The 16,090-nt window shown below is 42.3% G+C and overlaps 1 protein-coding gene across 1 annotated transcript in view; it reads right to left on the bottom strand.

Annotated features, from left to right (window-relative positions):
- LOC124795703 (post-GPI attachment to proteins factor 6) overlaps window positions 1-16,090 on the bottom strand; it is a 132,533-nt gene that overhangs the window by 104,669 nt on the left and 11,774 nt on the right. The gene's annotated exons all lie outside the window — the stretch shown is intronic.

Raw genomic sequence — 16,090 nt, 5'->3', positions numbered from 1 at the left:
AGTTCGTGGATGATGGGGAGGGTTACCATGCCGGCATACAGGCCTTCCCAACAAGGCGGCGTAAGACTATCGCAATGAACGGAGATTACATTTAAAAATAGGGTTTTGTAGCCAAATGAATGGGGATTAATATGGTGTATTGGAATTCTGAATAAAACCAACATGCTTTCACTTTTTGAATGCCCCTCGTAAAACCTGGTTAACGCATTAGGTAAAAATATTTCCGTTTCGAAGAGGGCACGAATCAGGTCTTGACTTGAGGTAACATATGGTCTTGAGGTAACGTATGATGGGTTGTTAACACCTACGTACAAAAACAAGGAGTGGCCAACTAACAGACACCTTTTATAGCGAAATTGTCGCGTATGTCACATTATAAATCTGGAGCTACTGCCAGATCAGTGAAGTGTTTCACATCATTCAGCTGGCGAAAAATAAAATGTCAAAACGAGAGATCAAAAGATTTCGCTGCGGATAAGTGGGGAATTTTCGTAAATGGAGTGGAACTAGTGTTTGTCTCAGCGTGGGCCACATGAAAGGAAACGCACGTTTTCTCAAGACGGAGTGTAGTCTTATTTATACAAAAATTACGTATAGAAGTTTCGAACCTATTGTATCACACGTGTCATTCATATAGCTGATGACATCTGCTGTAGTACCCACGCAATCCGAGGGTTTTTCCCGGGTACGAATTTTGTGGCCACTCTCGAGCGATACGACAGCCTTCTTGGAAAGCTACAGGTGCACTCCGCAATAGTACTCTTTCCCCATCTGTATTGTAGGTTACCACATCTGCCATGGGTAGTTCGGATCCTGTCCAGTGTGCTCCATGTCCCACAGGGCCGATCAAATGGTTCAAACTGCTCTGAGCACTATGGGACTTAACATCTGTGGTCATCAGTCCCCTAGATCTTAGAACTACTTAAACCTAACTAACCTAAGGACATCACACACATCCAGGCCCGAGGCAGGAATCGAACCTGCGACCGTAGCGGTCACGCGGTTCCAGACTGAAGCGCCTAGAACCGCTCGGCCACTGGTTTTTTGTTGACTAGGAGAAAGCTATGGAGGAGTGTTGTTACACCATTCTTGCGTACAAACTCCGTGCCGATGGTAATTACGTTACACCATCTGAGAGAGAGGCGAGGGGGGGGGGGGGTTATGGAGCGGAGTCTGTTGATTCGGATAACAGGTATGTCCTGTCCTCATGAATTGCCAGCCGTTGGATGATATTAAGGTCGAAGCTGCAGAATCCAATGTTGTACCACATAATTTTTGCGGACTTGATCCCAATTTAACTCCAGTCTTTATTGGATGCCTTTGACATAATAAGGCGAAACGCGCCTGGAAATTAATTCTGATACTGCAGTGAGAGGAAAAACGACGATTGTGTTTATAGAACGAATACGTCAGCACGTTGTCTAATAGAGACAAACCATCTGATGTAACAGTATTTTCGTCAGTGTCCGAGGAGATTGTAATGCAGCCATTAGTGATCACGGCGTATGTATGTGATATGGAGGATAACATCGGAAGCCCCCTGAGATCGCGGATGACGATGGCTTATATAGGAAAGTTGCAATGACAGAATACTATAGCGAAACGTTGGAAGACGTGCAGGGGTTGGACGCTTGATGCATGATCTGTCAGTTGACCCTCATCATAAACAAATGCAACGTTCTGCGCACAAACAGGCACAAATATTCATCATTATCTTATCCCATGATTAGCGATCCGTCACTGGTAACAGTAAGAACTGTGAAATATCAAGGAGTATACGTTGTGAGTGACCTAAAGCAATTGACGTACTAACGATAGTTGGAAGAACCCTGCGATGGAAAAGTTGTCTTACAGAAACCATAGTTAAGTCGATTCTCGAGTTTTGTAGAGGAGATCATTTAATAAATCGGAGATAGAAAGTTAAGTGCTCCGAGACAGACCTCGTGTATCACGGAGAGGTTTTCTTTTGAAATTGTGGGATACAACGGCTCATGAAGAGTCATGCAACATAACACTTCGCTGGTTGCACTGGTTACACATTTCGCGAAATTTATTTATCTGTTTGTTATATGAGGAAAAAATACAAATATGCACTAGTGGTAGTCAAATTTTCCCAACCATAAGCTCGTCGTATAATCTTACCTCTCCAGATTTACTTCCCTGATCCGCTCGAACGCTTCGTCTGATGCGTGGTGAATGCCCATTATTGTTGTTCAGTACGCTCGAGGAGGACAGTCAGCAACGACGGGGTGCAGTGAATTATGGGAGGGGGAACCACAGTCATAATTTTCAAGACTAGCCCATCGATTGTGCAGTAGATAACCACATCTGCCCCGTCCGGTTCATGATCCTCCACTGACGCCTGGGGAGGTCGAATTCTTGTGTCCGCATAGAAGGGTTCTCAACTAGATGTTCGTTGATTAGTGACGACTGCTCCCATTGGATTTTCCACGAATGGATGACACCGAAAGAGGACCCAACAAGGTCGTTTGCTGTGGGCCGCGACGTTTCTGCTTGTGAAATATCTCTTTGAATGGATAGCTGAGGGTTATTCTGAAAGTTGTTCGTAACCTTCAGGAGAGTTTCTGATCTTGACGCAGCAGATGTGTATTTCTGAGAACGGGAAGCGGTATAGAGTATTTACTCCTAATACATCTCGTAATTATACGCAAGGGACTGAGTTTCAGAATTACCTTCTTAGTGTGAGCACTATTGATCCATGTCGAACAGCGATAGAATTTGATATGCCTAAAGCTGTGAATCTTAAAACGTGACGTAGCTCTCCTTGAGGTACCAGTATAGACTTCTGTCTAGCGTTATCCCTAGGTACAGGCTGGGGCGGAGCAACTTCAGAAGTTCAGTAAAAAATGCAGATACATATTTACTTCTTTGAACAGCTTCAAATAAAACATTTAAATATTAAGTTTACTAAGTTTTAAAGCTATCAGGCAGATGATGTCCAATATTCTCAACAGACTATGTTAATTGAACTCTGAAGTTTCGTTCAACTCTTTCCAGTGTATCGACTGGTATGTTGACGACAGCTTAATGAATGTTGTTCTTCACGTGAGCCAGGAAACTAGGACGAACGCTGTAAACAAGTTATTTTAGACAACTCCATAAAATATACTGTCCGCTCAAGGAGATGAGGCGTCCTTGGAAGTTTTGCCGCAAAAGAGTCACTGACACTCGCGCTATGTGTGCTCTGGCACAGTCCTGCTGGAACCATACATCTCCCACATCCATCTCGTTGAATTTTGGCAGGAAAAACGCCTGAATGATGTGGATACAGCGGTCAGAAATCACCGAAACTGCCCGTTACCTTTCTTCATGAAACCAGGGACCAGTTACTCGATCTCGCGATAGAGCACACCAAATAGTTATGGGTTGTGAGTATAAGGGACGCTGCTGAAGTTGTCTGCGGTTATCAGGGCACCAGTAGCGCATGCTTTGCTTAATTACAGATCCCCAATCGAGCAACACAATCGCTGTGGATTAAGTTCTCACGCCACAGACAATTTGTAGGGATGAAATTTTCGTTGTTTATGAAGGACTCGCCACTATGGGACTTAACAACTGAGGTCATCAGTCCCCTAGAACTTAGAAATACTTAAACCTAACGAACCTAAGGACATCACACACATCCATGCCCGAGGCAGGATTCGAACCTGCGACCGTAGCAGCAGCGCGGTTCCGGCCTGAAGCGCCTAGAACCGCTCGGCCACCACGGCCTGCTACACCATCTTTCTGACGATTTAGGTAGAGGCACCATTTCTTGAAGTATACATCCAAGGGTTCCATGCCAGTGGTTTCAGTATCAGAAAAATTGGAGCTCTGGATCACCAACATAAATAATTTTCTTGAAGATGAACACGAATTATTTTAATTTTCTCTTCATCATAATTGTGTGAAATATCAAACTGAGCGAAATGTGAATATTTCGGGAAATTATGCAGGAAAAATCTGAGTAATTTGAGTTATACGGAAGCAACCTACGCATGTTCTTTCACTGCACCACTTGTAAATGGAAGCGGGAGGGGTAGTGTTACCCACAGTACAAGTAGCGTCTACACACCTATCGTAGGGAGGCTAGCCGTTATTACACAGGTATTTACGCAATAGCGAACAGAGAACCCGAATTTGGTTGGCATGGTCACCGGTGGAGGAGGTCGGGGGGGGGGGGGGGGGGGAGAAGAAGAGTTGGTTTCGCCGTCAATGACGAGAATTCACGACTCTTGAGTACACTTGGCACCCCTCAATATCCACTACACGCTGCTTTCTTCAAACACACTCAATTCATATGGCTGACTGTTGACTTTTGGGTGCGAGTTCGGTTTTCGAATCCCTTCTTTTTTTCCCCTCGATGATTATACCCTTTCAATTACAGTCAGCAGGCGAACCTTGTCTAGCTTGTGACGGAAATCACTTCCCACTCTTCTTACTGTGTTACATAATAAACCAGATACGATGGCTTGCTGAAAAGTTGCCTCCGAATATTTGTATGTGAAAACTCGTACAGCTTCTTAAATAAAACTAGCGTTATTAACATTTTGTATTTTGCTCTTGTATTTTGCACCTCATGTCTACATATATGCGAACGTCTCCCGCTGGAAGGCTCCGAACTGTAGCGTGTAAGAGGGCGGTGTGTCACGTAACTACTACCTCTACAACTACATGGATACACTGCAAATCACATTTAAGTGCCTGGCAGAGGGTTCGTCGAACCACCTTCACAATTCTCTATTATTCCAATCTCGCATAGCGCGCGGAAATAAATAAACACCTATATCTTTCCGTACGAGATCTGATTTCCCTTATTTTATGGTGGTGATCGTTCCGCCCTATGTAGGTCGGTGTCAACAAAATATTTTCGCATTCGGAGGAGAAAGTTGGTGATTGGAATTTCGTGAGAAGATTCCGTCGCAACGATAAACGCCTTTCTTTTAATGATTTCCAGCCCAAATCCTGTATCATTTCTGTGACACTCTCTCCCATATTTCGCGATAATACAAAACGTGCTGCCTTTCTTTGAACTTTTTCGATGTACTCCGTCAGTTCTACCTGGTAATGATCCCACACCGCGCAGCAGTATTCTAAAAGAGGACGGACAAGCATAGTGTAGGCAGTCTCCGCAGTAGATCTGTTACATTTTCTAAGTGTCTTACCAGTAAAACGCAGCCTTTGGTTAGCCTTCCCCACAACATTTTGTATGTGTTCTTTCCAATTTAAGTAGTTCGTAACTGTAATACCTAGTTATTTAGTTGAATTTACAGCTTTTAGATTAGACTGATTTATCGTTTAACCGAAGTTTAACGAGTTCCTTTTAGCACTCATGTAGATGACCTTACACTTTTCGTTATTTAGGGTCAACTGCCACTTTTCGCACCATTCAGATATTTTTTTCTAAATCGTTTTGCAGTCTGTTTTGATCTTCTGATGACTTTATTAGTCCATAAACGACAGCGTCATCTGCAAACAATCGAAGACGGCTGCTCAGATTGCTTCCCAAATCATTTATACAGATAAGGAACAGCAAAGGGCCTACAACAATACCTTGGGGAATGCCTGAAATCACTTCGTTTTACTCGATGACTTTCCGTCAATTATTACGAACTGTGACCTCTCTGACAGGAAATCGCAAATCCAGTCACATAACTGAGACGATATTCCATAAGCACGCAATTTTACTACGAGCCGCTTGTGTGGTACATTGTCAAAAGCCTTCCGGAAATCCAGGAATACGGAATCGATCTGAAATCCCCTGTCAATAGCACTCAGCACTTCATGTGAATAAAGAGGTAGTTGTGTTTCACAGGGACGATGTTTTCTAAACCCATGTTCACTGTGTGTCAATAGACCGTTTCCTTCGATGTAATTCATAATGTTCGAACACAATATATGTTCTAAAATCCTGCTGCATATCTACGTTAACGATATGGGTCTGTAATTTAGTGGATAATTCCTACTACCTTTCTTGAATATTGGTGTGACCTGTGCAACTTTCCAGCCTTTGGGTACGGATCTTTCGTCGAGCGAACGGTTGTATATGATTGTTAAGTATGGAGCTAATGCATCAGCATACTCCGAAAGGAACCTAGTTGGTATACAGTCTGGAGCAGAAGATTTGCTTTTATTAAGTGATTTGAGTTGCTTCACTACTCTGAGGATATTTACTTCTACATTACTCATGTTGGCAGCTGTTCTCGATTCGAATTCTGGAATATTTACTTCGGTGCGTGAGGAACAGCGTGCTGTAATCGAGTTTCGAATTCGAAGGGTTCGCCAACACATATAGCACCCTCTACTCCAGAACGGCAACGCCAGATCACACATGAGCGGTGCTACGTCTGCAGCAATCCGACACCTTGGTTTCACTGGCATCGGTCATCCTTCATACAGTACCGACTTGGCCCCAACCGATTTTCATCTGTTGACAAAACGTAAAGAACATCTTCGAGGACTCGATAGTGATGAACCGCTGCAAGCAGAGGTGGGGTTGTGTCTCCGTAAACAAGTCAAACATTCTACAGTGACGGAATCAACAAACTGGTCTCCCGTCAGGAGAAATGTGTCAGTCGACAGGGTGAATATGTTGAGAAATAAATACGTACACACGAAGAGAAAAGATACAGAATGTTAGTAACTTTTGTTTTGTTTAAAAAGGTTTAAGGATAAAAATTTCGGTGGCACTACGTTTCGGCACACGCCCCTACCTCAGTAAGACATGATCGCAGTCAGATAACTGAGCAGTTGTTTGCAACGCTACGTTTTCCTTTATTTCTTAGAAGCATCTTACTCTTAACGACGGTGGATTTTATTTACGAACTCAAAGGAAGTAAAGAAAAAAGGCAGACAGTGTTTTTCGCAGTATGTACTGTAGTTGGGGAATTTATCCCCCTGGTTTCCGCCAGTTCTAGTTTGCGAGAAGTTTGTTTGCTAACTGTGAACTACAGGGTAGACGGCACGGAGGGGGACAGAGTCCTGCGTAACTTGGCAACTACCGAAACAAACAAAAACACATCAAGACTGCATGAATAACGAACGACCTTTAATTAAGAGAGAACATAACGTCTGATCGAAATAACATTCATATTTATAAGAGAACGCAATTTACATTCATACGCAATATAGAGGCGTTATTACGGCATTTGTTATGGCCGACGCACAATTTTTATACGACTCCGAATTTCGCGACCGAATCAACCGTTCACTGCCGTCCGACAGGATACAACGATACAAAGTTTACGTTTTCCCTGATCAGGTACGATAATTCACGTGAAGTCCTACGTTACGCCTCTTAGTAGATGTACATAAAGGCAGAACACTTTTTTGCAGAGAATTAACACAATGAATGGGACCGACAAAATAGGTTTACGGCATAACGTCAATTCGTGTTTACAGCAAAAGGACGTACGCAACATATACAGGTTTGGTGGAGCAGTGTTTAGGGTGGCATGCGTTCTCTCCCAGTAAGAACGGTTGTTTTTAAGAAGTGATCTTAACACTTGATAATCACGAGTTTTCACTATTATTATTATAATTATAATAATAATTATTGTTATTATTATTAGTATTTGCCTATGGACCCTTTTGGATCACGCAATGCTTTTAGAGCCGTTTTCCTGATCTTCCATATGGCTCATTCTGACTCCGTGTGCTATTTATCCTCAGTTTACTTTGTTACTGGCTACGCTGGAACCTCGTTCTCTGGCTGTATTACCCAACAGTTTACCTTTCGACGTAACAGATTCCTATCTTCTACTTCCACTGCTATTTTTGAATTATCTCTAGGTCTTTTTCAGCTTCTTAGATCCACGGCAGATTCTCTAATTTTCCTTCATATATAATAATTCTGTGTGTAATTCTCACTGCTGAGCGTCTTTTGAACACGTTCGTAAAATCTTTATCTTTTTTTTCTAACGTCTGCTGCAAAGTTTGATAATTACTCTGTTGCTACTTACTGGCTGTTTGTCTAAGATTTTCTCACTTCTCCAATCGGTACGTAATTTTGTTTTCATTTCGGTTCATTACTTTTAGAACGGCTCTTACAACAGAAAACTGCATAAAAACATCGTGTGTTGCTTTGGGAAAGCTGTTGAGAGAATGTGGCAAGAAACTGGTGACTGATCACAGTGTTCTCCCCACCACTAATTATTATGTTTTCCACTACTTCGCTCCTTTCCAGTCTTTTCCGATTCTAATCAACAAAATAGCTCCTTAAATCAACGAAAAAGTGAAATTATTTTTTAAAGTAAGTGTCTACGTACATCAGTACAGTACTCCTGCAAAATAACGGAGGAGTTGGTTAAAGAGTATATGAGGAGCCTAATGTCATGACGACACAATATTTCAACTGGATAGTGCATTTGCTTCAATGAGTTACACAAAATTTCAGATTAAAAACTGTCTTGGTTGAGAAATTATGTCAATGACACGTTTCACACTACTTTGTAGGTATCATCAAATTGTTTACAAACACAAGAAATCAATAATTACTAACAAACTGAGGAAGGGGCCGGATCCTATCTTGCATGACTATGCAGCTAAAATGAAGTGAAAGTAGTACAAACTTACGTAAAAGTGGCTAGATATAAGACCCATCCGTCATACAGCCGTTGTTGTTGTTGTGGTCTTCAGTCCTGAGACTGGTTTGATGCAGCTCTCCATGCTACTCTATCCTGTGCAAGCTTCTTCATCTCCCAGTACCTACTGCAACCTACATCCTTCTGAATCTGCTTAGTGTATTCATCTCTTGGTCTCCCTCTGCGATTTTTACCCTCCACGCTGCCCTCCAATACTAACTTGGTGATCCCTTGATGCCTCAGAACGTGTCCTACCAACCGATCCCTTCTTCTGGTCAAGTTGTGCCACAAACTTCTCTTCTCCCCAATCCTATTCAATAGTTCCTCATTAGTTATGTGATCTACCCATCTAATCTTCAGCATTCTTCTGTAGCACCACATTTCGAAAGCTTCTATTCTCTTCTTGTCCAAACTATTTATCGTCCATGTTTCACTTCCATACATGGCTACACTCCATACGAATACTTTCAGAAATGACTTCCTGACACTTAAATCAATACTGGATGTTAACAAATTTCTCTTCTTCAGAAACGCTTTCCTTGCCACTGCCAGCCTACATTTTATATCCTCTCTACTTCGACCATCATCAGTTATATTGCTCCCCAAATAGCAAAACTCCTTTACTACTTTAAGTGCCTCATTTCCTAATCTAATTCCCTCCGAATCACCCGACTTAATTAGACTACATTCCATTATCCTTGTTTTGCTTTTGTTGATGTTCATCTTATATCCTCCTTTCAAGACACTGTCCATTCCATTCAACAGCTCTTCCAAGTCCTTTGCTGTCTCTGACAGAATTACAATGTCATCGGCGAACCTCAAAGTTTTTATTTCTTCTCCATGAATTTTAATACCTACTCCTAATTTTTCTTTTGTTTCCTTTACTGCTTGCTCAATATACAGATTGAACAACATCGGGGAGAGGCTACAACCTTGTCTTACTCCCTTCCCGACCACTGCTTCCCTTTCATGTCCCTCGACTCTTATAACTGCCATCTGGTTTCTGTACAAATTGTAAATAGCCTTTCGCTCCCTGTATTTTACCCCTGCCACCTTTAGGATTTGAAAGAGAGTATTCCAGTCAACATTGTCAAAAGCTTTCTCTAAGTCTACAAATGCTAGAAACGTAGGTTTGCCTTTCCTTAATCTTTCTTCTAAGATAAGTCGTAAGGTCAGTATTGCCTCACGTGTTCCAGTGTTTCTACGGAATCCAAACTGATCTTCCCCGAGGTTGGCTTCTACTACTTTTTCCATTCGTCTGTAAAGAATTCGTGTTAGTATTTTGCAGCTGTGTCTTATTAAGCTGATAGTTCGGTAATTTTCACATCTGTCAACACCTGCTTTCTTTGGGATTGGAATTATTATATTCTTCTTAAAGTCTGAGGGTATTTCGCCTGTTTCATACCTCTTGCTCACCAGATGGTAGAGTTTTGTCAGGACTGGCTCTCCCACGGCCGTCAGTAGTTCCAATGGAATATTGTCTACTCCGGGGGCCTTGTTTCGACTCAGGTCTTTCAGTGCTCTGTCAAACGCTTCACGCAGTATCATATCTCCCATTTCATCTTCATCTACATCCTCTTCCATTTCCATAATATTGTCCTCAAGTACATCGCCCTTGTATAGACCCTCTATATACTCCTTCCACCTTTCTGCTTTCCCTTCTTTGCTTAGAACTGGGTTTCCATCTGACCTCTTGATATTCATACAAGTCGTTCTCTTATCTCCAAAGGTCTCTTTAATTTTCCTGTAGGCGGTATCTATCTTACCCCTAGTGAGATAGGCCTCTACATCCTTACATTTGTCCTCTAGCCATCCCTGCTTAGCCATTTTGCACTTCCTGTCGATCTCATTTTTGAGACGTTTGTATTCCTTTTTGCCTGTTTCAGTTACTGCATTTTTATATTTTCTCCTTTCATCAATTAAATTCAGTATTTCTTCTGTTACCCAAGGATTTCTACTAGCCCTCGTCTTTTTACCTACTTGATCCTCTGCTGCCTTCACTACTTCATCCCTCAAAGCTACCCTCTTTCACTTCTCTCCGCCAATCCATATTCACCCACTATGCTTCCTTCTCTCCCTTTTCCTACTCTCGAATTCCAGTCTCCCTTGACTACCATTACGAAACACAAAAAGTAAGTATAAATTAAGTACGCATAAGCAAACCAATGCAACCACATCAAACAAAAAATATATTAAGGTACCCCTATATAAAACAGTATAATTAGATAAAGTGATGACATAAACAGCAAGTCAAAATATGGCATTAAAACTGTCATACGGAATAAAACAGCTAAATATTAGAGCGCTTGTACAGCGTTTGCCTACAAAACCCAAAACTCAAACATCAAGGCATCACGAAGCACCGCAAACCATTGACATAGACCAATTTCCAGTAAGTGGAATAAAAATATAAGTTACAGGATATAAAAAAGTAAAGTGACTTACGATAAAATAAGGCCACTAATAAGCCTGTCTTCGAAGTATAACGCCCCTAACTTCATACACAACAAAACAAAAAAGTTAGATATTAGGCTGCCGACAAGATAAAAGACATCATCGTAGCAACTTCCCAAACACTAGAAGCTTTTTCTATGGACTCTTTTTCTATGGAGGACTGCCTGAGTGGTATCCCACTAATGCGGCGCACCATAGATTTGAAAAAAGGCTCAAGTTGTACTGATGAGTGTGGCAGGAGGGAGCATGGATAACAGAATCTCTAGTCTTGGGTTTACAATTGATATCAAACCAACTAATACCCCCAACAAGTTGAAGTTGCAAGTCGAAGTAATTAAGCGTCCTGTTATCATTCGTCGCTTCGTGAGTGAATACTATCTCTCCGTGCAAGGCATTAATTCCACAGGTAGCAACGTTATGTCAGGAACATGGCCATAGAAGACAATATCATGTAGGTAGCGGCGATAAAATGGTACCTATTGACAGTGACCGGCGTTCCGCCTAAAATATTTACACTGTAGATGATTGACAAAAACATCCGTGAGACACTCTACTAAACAGTTCCCATGGCCGTACCCTCATTCTGTTTTTAATACAGGCCGTTGAAAGCGACATAATTGTAGGACGTAAGCAGCCTAACTAAAGTGATTAATTCTGCTAACTCCTTTGCACTCAGATGGCGAAGTTTTGAGGAAATTTTCTTGTATGATGAGGACTGCTTCGTCCAGAGGTACGTTTGTACACAGATTTTTAATGTTAAAGGGAGCAAACAGCAATCAGATGGGGAAGTTTTACCATCTAGTAGCTGAACCAAATCTTTTCTATTAGAGATGGCAAAATTTTTCCGTAATAACAGCAACATGTATTTAGAGGCAGGTTCACATGCGTTCCTATGCCGTTAATTATCGGACGTATTGGGCAACCTGGCTGATGAGTCTTAATATGGGCACGAAGGACCGATGTCTTAGGTTTCATCACTCTCAGTTTTGGTACAAGATCAGGACAAAAAATAGCGGGACAACCGTCTATACATTTCAGTGGAATCATAATCCATTTGTTGGATGCTGGTCTCCTCAAAAAACTGCAATATTTTAGTGTTACAATCTTTCCAATAAACGAGGACTGATGTGTTGCCTTTACCAGCACGTACAAATGGAAATGCCGTGTGGCTAGGGCCTCCCGTCGGGTAGATCGTTCGCCTGGTGCAAGTCTTTCGAGTTAACGCCACTTCGGCGACTTGCGTGTCGATGGGAATGAAATGATGATGAAAGACACACAACAGCCAGTCATCACGAGGCAGAGAAAATCCCTGGCCCTGCCGGGATTCGAACCCAGGACCTCGTGCGCGGGAAGCGAGAACGCTACCGCAAGACCACGAGCTGCGGACTGCACGTACAATTAATGCCTCTCCTGATTTCAACTTCTTATTAATAGGATTTATAACCACCTGATCTTTAGTGCTAGATTTTTTATGGGCAGCCTTTTCAATAACATCATTGACCTTACATGTAATTTTTAGTTATTCTGACTCGTCGCATCTAGCGCAGATTTTAAATTTGTAACGATAGACTTAACTGTCTTAGCATCTAGCCGCCGTTGGATGTCATATATTTAAGCCCTGTATTAAGGAAGTCCCATTGCTGCATAGTGAAGTCTAATTCGGTCAATTTACTGCACGCTAATCAAAGAAAAAATGTGTATTCTATCCTTATTTTGCTAGCCAACAATTAATATTTGGCGGTACTTCTGCTCATAGAAAAGGAGGAATTTCATTCTACGTCAAGAATCTAATGTGTACACAATTGTGCTTCGACATAAGTCTCCGATTGCATTCAAAAGTCGCCGATTCCATGCATTGCTCAAATTTTAAATAAAAATCGTCATCAATAGTAGCCGATGACTTCCGGCATCAGAAGTCACCCTCATTCTGTCAACGACCCTCGTGGAGAGGGCGAAAGAGCGGACGGAGTCTCAGGGCGTTGTTTTGCCCTTGGGATGTGGAACTGCCCATAGAAAAAGGCGGAAAGAATCAGCAATCATCAACGGCTTGAGGATGCAGAAAGCAACGGAAATCACTATGTCTATCCACACGAGCAGTTGCCTGTAATTGAGAAATTGTCGTGATGAGATCTGCACTGGCAAAAGTTTCCGCATTAGTCCTCCATTCGGATCACCGGCAGCGAACTTCCACGGGAGACGAGAAAGAGACTGAAGAACCAATGAAGGAATAACATCCAACATGTCGGAGCATAGAATACCACGTCTGAACATGGTACGGAAGCAACAAAATCTGAGAAGAGAAATGCGAAATTCCCTATCTAGTTAAAGTGGGAGTAAAATGGAAATGAGCGTTTGGCGTCATTGGCCGGGAGGCCGCTTGCGGGGCAGGTCCGGCCGCCTTGGTGCAGGTCCTATTACATTCGACGCCACACTGGGCGACCTGCGCGCCGGATGGGGATGAAATGATGATGGATTGCCGTCCTACGAGCCCGGGCTCGATTCCCGGCTGGGTCGGAGATTTTCTCCGCTGGGTGGTGTTTACAACTAACAGTAATCAAATGCAAAATGTGGTTATACTTAAAAACGCTTACAGAAATACTTAGAAAGGAAGCAAAATCTGTTCCTTAAACTTACTTACAGTCTCCATGTGCCGGCCGGAGTGGCCGTGCGGTTATAGGCGCTACAGTCTGGAACCGCGCGACCGCTACGGTCGCAGGTTCGAATCCTGCCTCGGGCATGGATGTGTGTGATGTCCTTAGGTTCGTTAGGTTTAAGTAGTTCTAAGTTCTAGGGGACTGATGACCACAGATGTTAAGTCCCATAGTGCTCAGAGCCATTTGAACCAAGTCTCCATGTGAAAAATATATTGTCGTTATAACTCACCAAATCCCTATACATACTCTATGCAAAATCAATACTTATGTCGGTAATGTCAGTACGGGAAACTCACTGCTCGGTACAAAATTTGTCAATAAATTAAATGATTGTATTTCAAGGTCGTTGAGAAGACTGTGAAAGCTTTCTAGTGTTAACCTGCACGTGTAGATCTTTTTTATCACCATAATCCGTCTCAGAAGAGCTGTATAACAAAGAGGAAATAGACGACATGGAAGGCGAGTGTAAAACCTATGCGACTGCAATACAGTCTGCATTTAAGCAGTAACTCGCGAGAAATGTTTGTGTGTTACTTTTCATTTATTTCATTTCGCATATGATTATGAGAAGTATCCCTACAGTAGAAATAAACTTCGTTTGTAGAATTGCACGAGCTAATCTACTTTCTTCGACTGAAAACTCGGGAAAAACCACAGTCGATCATGAGCTACAGTCAGCTGTGTGACGAATGCATTTCGCGCCCAGCGCTCTAGCCGAACAGAAATCAGCCTCATTCACGTCACCGAAGATACAGTGTTGCCAATTCCGTGACATGGACAGGTCGGTTAGCACTGTAGCGTCGCCTGCGACATCTGTTGACTGGCGGGAAAACTATTTTTACGGTTGCCTTTTCCGCCGTAAGGACGGTCAATCTGTTTCTTACGTCATCTAGTGAGCTGTAGTGATTGGAACGGTCGTCGCCCAGGGATCTGAATACCGGGCATATTTTATGTGGCTCAGCTATGGCGTATATTTAACTAAGAGAACTCTGCGGGAGGGGGAGTCCGAAACTTGTCACGCTACTCATATGTTCTGTATTCAGATGGTTATTTTCCTGTCCCTTCCAGAGAAATTCTGATAGTTGGCCGGCCGTAGTGGCCGTGCGGTTCTAGGCGCTGCAGTCTGGAACCGCGAGACCGCTACGGTCGCAGGTTCGAATCCTGCCTCGGGTGTGGATGCATGTGATGTCCTTAGGTTAGTTAGGTTTAACTAGTTCTAAGTTCTAGGGGAATAATGACCTCAGAAGTTGAGTCCCATAGTGCTCAGAGCCATTTGAACCATCTGATAGTTGTTGCAATGATCAAATATAGACGAAGGAGGAATCGCAATAGTTTTGATAGGATGAGCGCATGTTTTATATTCACTACCGGGTGTAAGGTTTTTCTTGACCAACGTATCACATTAAATTAAATTAAACGTTTCATTTTAAAGTCTTTAGGACATATTGTTTTAAATCAATTATTTCGTGTGTTTTTAAAAGTTCGGTTTTAAGAATATCAGTGAATTTTACTGGATGGTTAGTGACAGTAAAATCATGCTTAGAACTGTTGTATTACGCCTAGCTCCTCACCCCCAGGCCTTCCACTTAATGCTCTGTTACATTTAGAAAAGATAAAGGCACCAGAGAAGCAGTTCAACGTTCGTGCTTGGCAATAGAAGCAAGACTGAAGAAAAATCAAGATACGCTCATAGGATTTGTGGATCCAGAAAAAGCGCTCGACGATGTAAAGTGGTGCAAGATGTTCGAAATTCTGAGAAAACAGAAGTAATATCTGGGGAAATACGGGTAATATGCTAAATGTACGGGAACCAAGAGGGGCTGAGAGACCGGAAGACCAATAACGAAGTATTTAGATTCAAAAAAAGGGAGAAAGACATGGGTGCAATATTTCGCCCCTATTGTTCATTCTATACGTGGAAGAAGCAGCGACGAAAACCAAAGAAAGGTTCAGAAGTGGGATTAAAATTCTGGGTGGAAGACAATCAACGTTAAGAATGTCTCATGACACCGTTATCCTCAGAGAGAGCGAGAAAGAATTACAGGACATACTGAACGAAATGAGCAATCTACTGAGCACAGAACATGGGCAGGGTAAGCAAAGAAAACACGAAAGTTACGAGGAATAGCAGAGATCAGATTACTGATAATCTTAGAATCCAAATTGGGGACAACGAAACCGACGAAGTGAAGGAATTCTGTTACCTTGAAAGCAAAATAACGTAGGATGGACGAAGCAAGAATAACATAACGTATCCCAGGCAGAGGGCACTCCCGAGCAAGAGCGAACTACTACCATCACATATTCGCTTTAATTTGTGAAAGAAATTTCCATTTAAATTTGAGCACTGCACTGAATGCAAGTGGATCATGGACTGTGGTTGCTGAGCAGAAGAGAATC

Source organism: Schistocerca piceifrons, chromosome 4, assembly GCF_021461385.2.
Source record: "Schistocerca piceifrons isolate TAMUIC-IGC-003096 chromosome 4, iqSchPice1.1, whole genome shotgun sequence".
In the NCBI taxonomy this organism is placed as follows: domain Eukaryota; kingdom Metazoa; phylum Arthropoda; class Insecta; order Orthoptera; family Acrididae; genus Schistocerca; species Schistocerca piceifrons.
Note: the sequence above shows the minus strand (reverse complement) of the source record. Positions and strands in the feature narration are given on the sequence as shown.